We start from the raw sequence: 9,996 nt of genomic DNA, 5'->3' as shown, positions 1-9,996 counted from the left end.
TTCTGTTTATCCAAGAGATAGACCTTTGTGTGACTCTGCGTGCTGAGGAAGAACTCTGGMAAGAGCATCTTCCATCTTCAGGTCTGGTGCATGCGGGAGCCAGAGGTGGAAGGTGRATATCAGATAGGGAGAGTCAGGGAAGTGCTGAGGAAGGAAATGAACTTTCTGGAGCTTTGCTGAAGTCTGATGAAGAATGGAAGCATTGGTGAGCATGGTGGCTTGGTGCTTGATAGTGCAGGTAAGGGAACTTTTTTTTTTTTTTTTTTGAGAAATCAGTGTGTGAGGTCCTTTTAATCTGTTTAATGACAGAGTTTATCCTATTATTGTGTAAACTTTAGGGCCGGGAATATATAAACATGTAACCAGTGCATAGGGAAAACCTTGCCTGTGGCTCATGCTCCACGAGAGGGAGCCAGAACTGTCTTTAAAATGTCTTCAAAAGCAGTGAACCGTGTGAAATAACGCAGCCTGAGCCCGACCCAGGGCGCTGCCATCGCCTTCTGGCCCAGGCAGGGTTTCACCCTAAGGCCGGTCCCACCCGGGCTGTGCTCTGATCCACCCCGGCTACATCCTCACATCATCCTCCTCCTCTTTCCTTTACCCTCGATGTATCCCGCGMTGAGGAATTGCCAGCAGTGCAAAGAAATGCTGCTGTGGCTGTGCCAAGACACGAGTGTGTCATTGCTGTTCGTTTTTTTGGGATAATCGGCAAGGAATGCRGTGCCTTATCTGCAGCTGGTGTTTTTATTATTCTGCTTCGCTGAGGCGATAAATGCAGGGGGCAAACTGGGGGGTGAAGCTAGAATTAAAATATGCAATGCCTGGCAGTGAAATAGAAAGTAAAAATACTTTTTGGATCATTGAACTTCATGTGCAAAGATGTGCTTCCTCCTGACTTAAACACTAACAAAACAAAGCCTCTAACTGGAGCCCTTCTTCTAGGAACGCATGTGCTACATGGAAAAAACCCAGACTTATGAAGTCAGATAGTGGGTGATAATGGATTTCAGAACAACTTGGGGTTATGAAATTGACTGCAATAAAAGTTAAGTGGTCTGAAATAAGAGTCAGTGATACTAAAAAATACTACTGCTAAAAAAGCTTCCATTGGCAAGGAAGGGTCCCTTAAGGAGATCAGCTGGAACCACTGGTTAAATGCATGAAGCTTACCATGCTGGCCATGTGGAGCTCACTGAGCAAGGCTGCACTCGGAGRGTGCCTGTGAAGATGCCTTTCCAGGGAGGTTTCTGGGTCAACAGGTGTCCAGAATCTTAAGGCAGAGAAAAGCCTATAGGTACATAAAAATAGAATTTTTTTGAAAAACTTTTAAATGAACAAAGTATAAAAATGCCATTGTTTTAAAGTCAACAATAGCAAGYAAGAACTGTCTCATTTTTGGAGGGAAAATTACTGTTTATTGCATCACTGGATATTATGAAGCAAAAACCACTTTTTCAGGCATAGGGTAGAAGAATTTCAGGATAGGACAAGTAGTAGTGTGTGAGAGAGACAAACCCCACAATTGTAGAATGACAGAATGGTTGGAAGGGACCACAGGTTATTTGGTTATTCCTGGTCAAGCAGGATCATCCCAGAGCACATGGCACAGGTCTGTGTCCGGATGGTTTTTGAATATCTCCAGTGACGAAGACTCCACACCCTCTCAGGGTAAGGTGTTTCAGCGCTCGGTCACCTGCACTGAGTAAAGAAATTCTTCCTTGCATTCAGTKGAACTTCCTGTGCATCAGTTTCTGCCTGTTCCCTCTTGTCCTGCTGCTTGGCACCACTGAGAAGAGCCTGGATCCATCCCTTTGAGCCCTCCCTTCAGATACTGATAGACATGGATGGGCTCCCCTCACTCAGCTGTCTCGCCACCAGGATCCACTGTGTCTTTGGCCAGTCGGTCTCGTTGGCCTGAGCCTGGTGTGATGGACCCGACTGAGGGGCATTAATGACTGGTTAAAAGAGTGAATGAAGAATTTTGACTTAAGGCAGGGAATATGTTCTGGATTGTAAAGTATTGGTCTTATTTATTTGTGGAGGAGTGTGAATGTGTGGATATACAAATATCACTGCATCACACCTCAGGGTGGAATTGTTTGTGTGTCTTCCTCGTACCTGTGCTGTAGTGGTGGCTATGGAGGAAGGGGGAAGCACTAGGCAGCATCTTGTTTGTTTGACTCTTGAAAAGGTCACTTGACACATGTAAAACTGACCTAACCATAACCAGAGACTGAAGTTGGTAACATTGGTTTTGCCAAGGCCAAAAAGCTTTTTTTGTTCAAAGGCTTCTTATAATATACATTACTGCTGGTCTCTCCACCACTTTGCCCTTTGATCTGCTAGAAGCAGCCAAACACTGAAACATGATACTCATGAGGATTATGCAAACAAAGGGAATATTTACATATAGAGAATAATATTGACATTGGCTGGTGCCTGACAGTGCTCCCCTCAAATGACACTGAGCAAGGTTATATTCAGGCTTCTTTGTCAGATTTGCATGCTGCATGAATTATGACTGATCTTAAAAATGCAAAGTGCATCAATACTAAGCTCAGACACCAAATAATGTGTGGCTAAAACTTATAGTCAGCTTATGGTTGAGAGCTAGTGCAAACAAGTGGAAGAATGTATGGAACCAAAATGCATTTAAAATATCTGGTGTCTAGCAATTGGAAGTGCACTCAGATTTTTTTCAGCCAGCTTGTTTCATTGAAAACATCCCTTAAGAGTAATTTATCCTCTTTTWAAATGTTASSAGTCATATGACAAAATAGTTGCACRGGAAGAAATATCTTTGAGARGCATCTTATCAAGTGCCTTAATTGTTTGGTGAAAWTAACTTTTTGTCTGACAAGGGAAGAAATAACAAAATACCAATATGTTTGGGTTTTTTTTTAAGATTGCTGTTATATAAATATTACAAAATTGCAAAGCAAACAGTTTCAATGAGAAATATCTTTCTCTCATTTGTTCTCCTTTTTTTTTTGGTTCATTAATAAAAGGGGAAAACCCCTTAAGAAGTCAAGGGTTAGCAAATACACTGGTGCACTTATTTCTTCTTTTTTTAAAGTGAAAAAGGCAAAGCAGTKGCTGTGCTGACCTTTGTGAAAGAACAGGTCCATGGGGAAAGAAGGTTTCCTTCTGACAGACAGGAAGCAATCCAAGTCAACCATTAAAGGTAGTGAAGGAAGATATTTATGTCACCTGTTATCYCACTGAGTCAAATGCAACCTCAGGCTGTTGTTTTTCTAAGGCTAAAAGTGAATTTACACAGAACATCTCATTTACAGAACCTATAAAATACTCTACTGCACTCATTATAACCAAATCAGCAAGCTATCTGTTTGTGTTTTGAGGTAATCTTTTAGTTTAAAAYATTCATTGTTTTGCTTTCAGTATTTATTTTTCTCATTGTGCACATAATCCCAAATTTCACATTCTGATTATTACACTACATAATTCTCCRTGTCTGCTCTGTATTGCAAGGCTCTCTGTTAATCGTTTGCTCATGAAAAATGCGTAAGTACCCAATGCATATCTGGATATAAAATATAGTTATAGATAATCAATATTTACTAAAGCAAAGAGCAAAAATTAGAGGTCTCTGATAGGTATAGGTGTAATCACAGTAGAGACAATAGTACTATAGCTGATTATGTAAACAGAAATGATTGTACTGTAGGACAGATGGTTAACCTGTGAAATTAAGAAACCTCAGACTCAGCATGGTGCATATTTACTTAGGGAAAAAGAAAATACATATTATGTAAAAAAGACATCCTGACTTTAGCSATCAGAGAAGAGATTCAAAACAGTAGGTACCTGTTAGCAGCTTGTCTTTGTTGGTTTTCCAATGTGAATGGATACACATTTTCTCTTTTGTTTGTTAAAACTTCTCTCATAAAGACAGCCAAAACCATGGTTGAAAAATGTTATTATTAAAATAGTATTTTGGTTTTGTTTGTGCAATGCTTTCATTCAATGGAATTCAAATGAAGCTCATGAAAAACTGCGGGGGAAAGAAGAACTTTGCTGTTTAAGAAGATGCAAACTCTCTACATAAGAGCTGAATCATTACAAAAATGAAATCGCAATGCCTCAATACTCAGCAACAGCGGATAATGAGCAGAATACAGAGGAAGGAAGGTAGCCTGTCTCTCCCACACTGACTCTGTAACCTAAACAGCACATTGTGCTGTGAAACTGAAGTGTAGAGTTAAAGAAAAGTCCAACTAAGCAATTTAAGTTAAAGCATTTTGTTACAGATCATTCTGATGTCTGTAGAACATCTCATGTGTCACACATCCAGGAACTGGAAGCAAGTTCAAGTTGTGACTCAAGTTCACAAGTTGTGACTTCTCCACGCTGTCAGGTTGGGGATGGGGCAGGTGGGACACGCTGTCCCTTCCCCTGCAGGGAGGTTGCACAGCGTGTGGATCCCTGAGTGACCCCATGCTGCTCCTGCTCAGGCTGAGGATGTTACATGAATATTGCAAGGTGCTGTGAATGCTGATGTCCTGATGGCTGGGCAGTATCTCCACGCCATGGGACCCAGCAGGCAAGYTCTTAAAAAGTCCTTTGTAGCCTGTGCCATGCAAGCTCCTTCCAGGTGTTTTCACTGAAACAGGACGAACAAAAAATGATCATTGTTATAACAAATGGGGCTTCATTATGTGCCAATGGTGTTGATACAACTGGAAGCTTTCCAGAATTATTGGGGTTTGTCTGCCTGGCATGAAAGTGTATGAAAACTGAATACAGGTAATGACGCTGAACACAAGCCAGCTAAAATTTTTAAATGAACTATCAGGTAAACTTGAAATTTAAAAAAAATCTCCATGGAATATGAAAAGAGTAAGGAAAACAAGCTTTTACCTAAAAGGAGATAAAATACAAGCTGGATTCTAAAATACAAGCTAATTTCTGGAATTTTTAAACAATGACTGGAGAGAATGCTCTAATATATTCAGGAATAAAATAAGACTAATGGGAAAAAAATATTAAAAACATAATGAAAACTGAAACTGTCTTGAATTTATTGATGTACATATAATGAAAAACCAGGTTTTATGAAAAAACATGGTTTAAAATACATTTCCCAATAAACATTCCCTAGAAAATTCTCAAGTGCACATTTATTGAAACATTTTAGGATGACATTTTTTTAATGATTAGTGAAAACAATCATAAACTAAAAATTAATTACCAATGCATATAACAAAAGGAGATAGCTGGTAAAGAGGTATAAAATTACTTCATCTCTTTGTCTGGAAATATGTTTCTGTTTTAGAAGCTTACTGCAAATGGAGAAAAATATTCTAACGAAGTGAAAATAAATGATGGCTCAACTGAATTCCTGATATAAAGCTCTCCTTTGAGTTCTTTACTATGGGGATAATGTTTGCAGGCTGAAATTATTCTTGCAGAGGTTTAAAAGTTAGGTGAATTCCTGATTGTCATGCAAAATTTAGCTCAGTTATAATTGCGTTAAATGCCAAATAATGTATATACACGCATTTTTATATGCTTTTTAAAAAATAATGTAGCATGTACTTTGTTTCAAGTGAACATTTACTTAACAAGAATACATAGTAATGCGAGCATGACACGCTGATTTATCTGGCAGCATGAAATTAGCTTTTTGCTACAGTATTTTATGTTTGTTGAATCAGAGAAAGTTGTAATAGCTCAAGGGATTTTCATTCAACAGGGGTACTTTCCTGTATGTGTTCCTAAATATTCACATCATATTTTAATTAAATGTTGTGTGAGATTTTTTTTTACATGTTTTGAGAGTAGTTAAAAGACTAAAGTTGAAACAGGAAAATTACTTTAGAGTCTTTATTTCTCCTGATGTACTTAAAAAAATTTAAAAAGTTAATTTGAATCAATAAGATTGAAAGAGGAAAGGATAATAGTATACACAGAGCATTTACAATAATAATTTGTTCAGAACATGTTCTTTCCTGAGAAAGGATTTATCTAATTACTGAAAAATATTGTACTAAATCTGTTATTTTAATCTCATAATTTTGCATAATGAAAGATAGTAGACTTTGCAGATGTCTGGTTTAGCAGAGTGTGTACAATTGCTTTTCACAATTACATTTTGCATTTTGGTTACAAGTGGCTCAGGAACAAGGGTTTTTTTCACTTTTCAGAGGTGCGTCTCCACAACTGCCTGCTATTGATTTGGCATGAGTTTCAGCACTTCTAAAACTTGCTAGAAAGCTACTGACTTTAAAAAAAAAATTTTTAAAAAGTGGTAGCGGAAGTATGTAATTACATCCGCAGACTAAAATCACGCTTCAGTGCCTTCTCCTTTCTGAATGTTTTGTCCTGAAAGGCAAAACAACAATTACTGGCAGCCCTAGACTGTAGCTTGGGGGATGTGGATCTTTATGCACACACAGTCTTTGACACTGGATCCAAACGTCTGGCAGCAGCTAGGAAATTACATGTAATCTCTTTCAGTTTCAATTTTGCCTTATCTGTTGTGCATTGGAAAAGACTTCGGGTCACTGTCCCAGCGGACTGCCCCRGTCCTGATCTCACAGGGAGATAGGAAGCATTTGCCCAGGATAAGCCAGGCTGTTTACTCAGCAGCACAGAGAGCATTACCTGGAATTATGCCTTATGCACGTGGAATAACTTTTTCCCCTTGCTCCCCTCCTGAAGGTGATACTCTGCAGGCTGCCCACAGCAAAGCATTTGAGATCTTACAGCAGCAGTGGGAAATGATGTGGAGGCACAGTGGGACYCTTGAGAGGGAAGCCAGCTGGGATTGGTATCTGTGGGGAGATGAGGGTTTCTCAGGCCTCGCTGCTTCCCAAACTGTTCTGCCCTCTCCCTGCCATGACTGTCCCCCTGACTWGGGGGAGGCAAGGGCTCACTGTATCCCTTGCAAAGCTGGAAAAGCCATGACTGGTACATAAACCCAGGCATCAGGAATCAGCCCTTTGTGGTAGCCAAGAACTTGTTTTCAGATTTCTCCAGATTTTTGCACAATTGAACATTCCATCAGCTTTATTTGCTGTGATTTCCTTTTCCTTTTTATCTTTTTTTTTTTTATTTGTCCAGCTGTTCCACTTTTTGAACCCATGATGTTTCTGAAGTCAAAATAAAATAGGTTTGTCTGTTCTAGAATATATTCAAGGTGATGAAAGGTTTGGGATTTGTTTTCGAGATGTTCATTATAGAAATTGGCTCTTGGATTAGAGAACTATGTCATTTCAGTAGTTTATCCTCCAGAGCTAGAGAAAAACAGGTTTTTTCTTCTCTTCAAGGGCAGTGGAACTCAATGACATCCTCCAAAATTGCAGATGACAGAAGGTGATATTTGTCAATGGAGTAATTATGTAAAAAACATGTCCTAAAAGTCTTTCAGCCCTCAGGAAAATTCATGTGTCATATGAGGAGAAGTTTTCAAATTTTAGGTCATTATTCTCAAGCACAGATGACCAGAATGGCACGTATTTTTTTAATCAGTGTCACAAAATGTAAACATGAATTGTTAAAAGTCCACACTTTAGTGAGCTAGAAGGTGAAAAATGGAGGTATTTTACTGTGACTATGGAAGATGCTTCTGGGAGACAAAGCATGTATGTCCCCTCTGAGCCTTTCAAACAATATTAAAATTCCTAGATTTGTCTGGACTTTTCTGTAAACCCCAAGATTCCTCCATTTTCAGGTGGGTCTGCTTGCAAGGAGCAAGCCTCTTTTAGGGTGCTTCTCTCTCCACAGGGTTAGAAATGAGTCCCTGGTCAGAAGAGTGTTGGCATCACTTGCACAAAATCCAGGGTGTTTTGTCCACAGGTTGCTCAGAGCCCTTTGTTTTACCTCTGTGAAAGAGGGTCCCACCAGCAGCACTGTTTGGCTGCACATCTGCATTCCAAAGCACTACAAGGTACTGTACTCCCAATGCTCTACAACTGTTGTTTTACTCAGTTGAGCTTCCAGTACACTTTTAGGCTCCCAGGGCTGGAGATGAATCCTTAACTGCTGTCCACTGCAGAGGATGACAATGAGTTTTTGCATGTTCATTTCTACAGTGTTGGTTTTGCGTGTATCTTTCTTTCAGTCTTTGCCTCAACATTCTCACCACAATTCTGGCTCTCAGGAAAGAAAAGGCAGTTCCAGCACTGAATACACAGAGGTTATAGGCCATGGCTGGCTGTGCAGCTGTTTCATGAATGGTGACCACAGTTGTGAATATGTTGCCTTTTATACTTCCCAGCAGCAAATGCACTGTTTGTTCCTTGAGACCTCTGGAGAAACAAGTTGCTGACTGACTTGTGATTTAGGTCAAATCTGCAGAAAAGCAACTTTGAACTTATTTTGTTTCTGTGCTTTTGTGCTTTTTTAAGCTTTAACTGGACGTGTTTCAAAGTTGTCCTATATGGCATTCCTCTGACCTTGCCTCAGGTGCTGTTTTCCCTTAAGTGTCTGCTGGAAATACGGAGCCATRACTTCCAGCACGTGCCTCACTAAAACCTGGAGCTCTCTGAGGGTGGGGAAGCTTCATTCTGGTACCTGGCCAGGTAATTGTGCCTCTGATCAGCTCAGCTTCACCCTCGTTATCAGGCTCCTGGTGCCCTGGCTGGGCAAAGGGGRATTTCTTTCCCTGCAGAGTCACCTCGTGGTGGGGTGTTGCTGGACCCTGGGGTCAGATCAGACAGCCCTGTGTTTCTGGAGTCCCACCTGTGCCTGGCCAAAGGGTTTTCTGTGGGAAGTGGGCTGTCAAAGTGTGATTTCAGAGAGTCATACAATGGTTCAGGCTGGAAAGGACCTTAAAGTTCATCTAGTTCCAGCCCTCCTGCCATGGGCACGGAACCCATAAGAACCTGTTTCCCACATGGAGATGGGTTTGTTCCCATGGGATCAAGCATCTTCTAGCAAGTGCTGCCGAAGAGTCTGTGACCTGGAGAAATGTACTTATTTCTCTCAATCCATTTTCAGTAAAAAAAAAACCCCGATCAGGATGGGGAACATGTCCTGGCAAAGTTTTTAGCATATCTGGTGCCATGATTCAGCATTTTCATAAATAATTAATAATTTAAGTCTGTTTTTTCCTTTGTACACAGCTCTGTTTTTAACTAGCAAATGGTTAACTTGTCTTTCTTCTTCCTCATGACTTTCAGTTGGGGCCAAGGAATTTGCATAAATATTACTATTTCTGGCATGCCTAGAGACTTTTTGGGTTTTGTCAAGAACAAAGTGCTTTGAAGAAATGCACAGCCAAAGATGATTGAAGAGCTGTGCACAGAATGTGTGATAATTTTTTCAGCAATTAATTTATTAATTAAAGTCACAATAAATAATACTACTGAAAATCCCATAGGTATTTCAATTTCTTGCACTTTGCTATGTGAACAGAGTTTTCATTAAAATGCATGTATTTTTGTGCTGGTAATTCAGTCTGAAAAGCAAACTGTTGGGTTTTTAATGCGTTCACACATGCCCTTGAAGTATTTTTGGCAGCAATACTGGGAAGGCAGTGACTCCACCAGTGTCTGATTCTTAGTGCTGCCTGGCAGAGAGTGGGGGGTGTTCATGGTGCCTTAATGGCAGCATTGGAGCAGATGCTCCACATCTCCCAGCTAAGGGAGCAAGCAATTCCTGCCACTCACATGGTCCCTCTGATTAAGTGCTTCTTGCTGCTTCCAGGAATCCATTTGCTGCCCTGCAGCGTTCTCTGATTCTCACACACTTGTGTGTGTCTCCATTTAATTTGTCTCTTCCCTACTCAGCCTGCTGTGTACCATAATAGGGAAGAGCAGACTGAACCTCAGAGAGATCTATTATGGCCCAGTATTTCACAGACAGAGGCCAAGAYTGCTGCTGACCCTGATAACTTTAGTAACAATATTCTATGGAAACATTATCTAATTTTTCATCTTTAGATTGATCTTGATTAGGGAGAAAAAAACCCCACATGTTGTGAATAGAATAGTCCTCAGCCTTYTTAAACACAAACAGGGTTAAATGTTG

This window comes from Malurus melanocephalus, unplaced genomic scaffold (genome assembly GCF_030028575.1).
Source record: "Malurus melanocephalus ecotype Western Australia unplaced genomic scaffold, MMel_1.1 scaffold_119, whole genome shotgun sequence".
In the NCBI taxonomy this organism is placed as follows: domain Eukaryota; kingdom Metazoa; phylum Chordata; class Aves; order Passeriformes; family Maluridae; genus Malurus; species Malurus melanocephalus.
The sequence above is the reverse complement of the archived record's forward strand: the minus strand, read 5'-3'. Positions refer to the sequence as shown.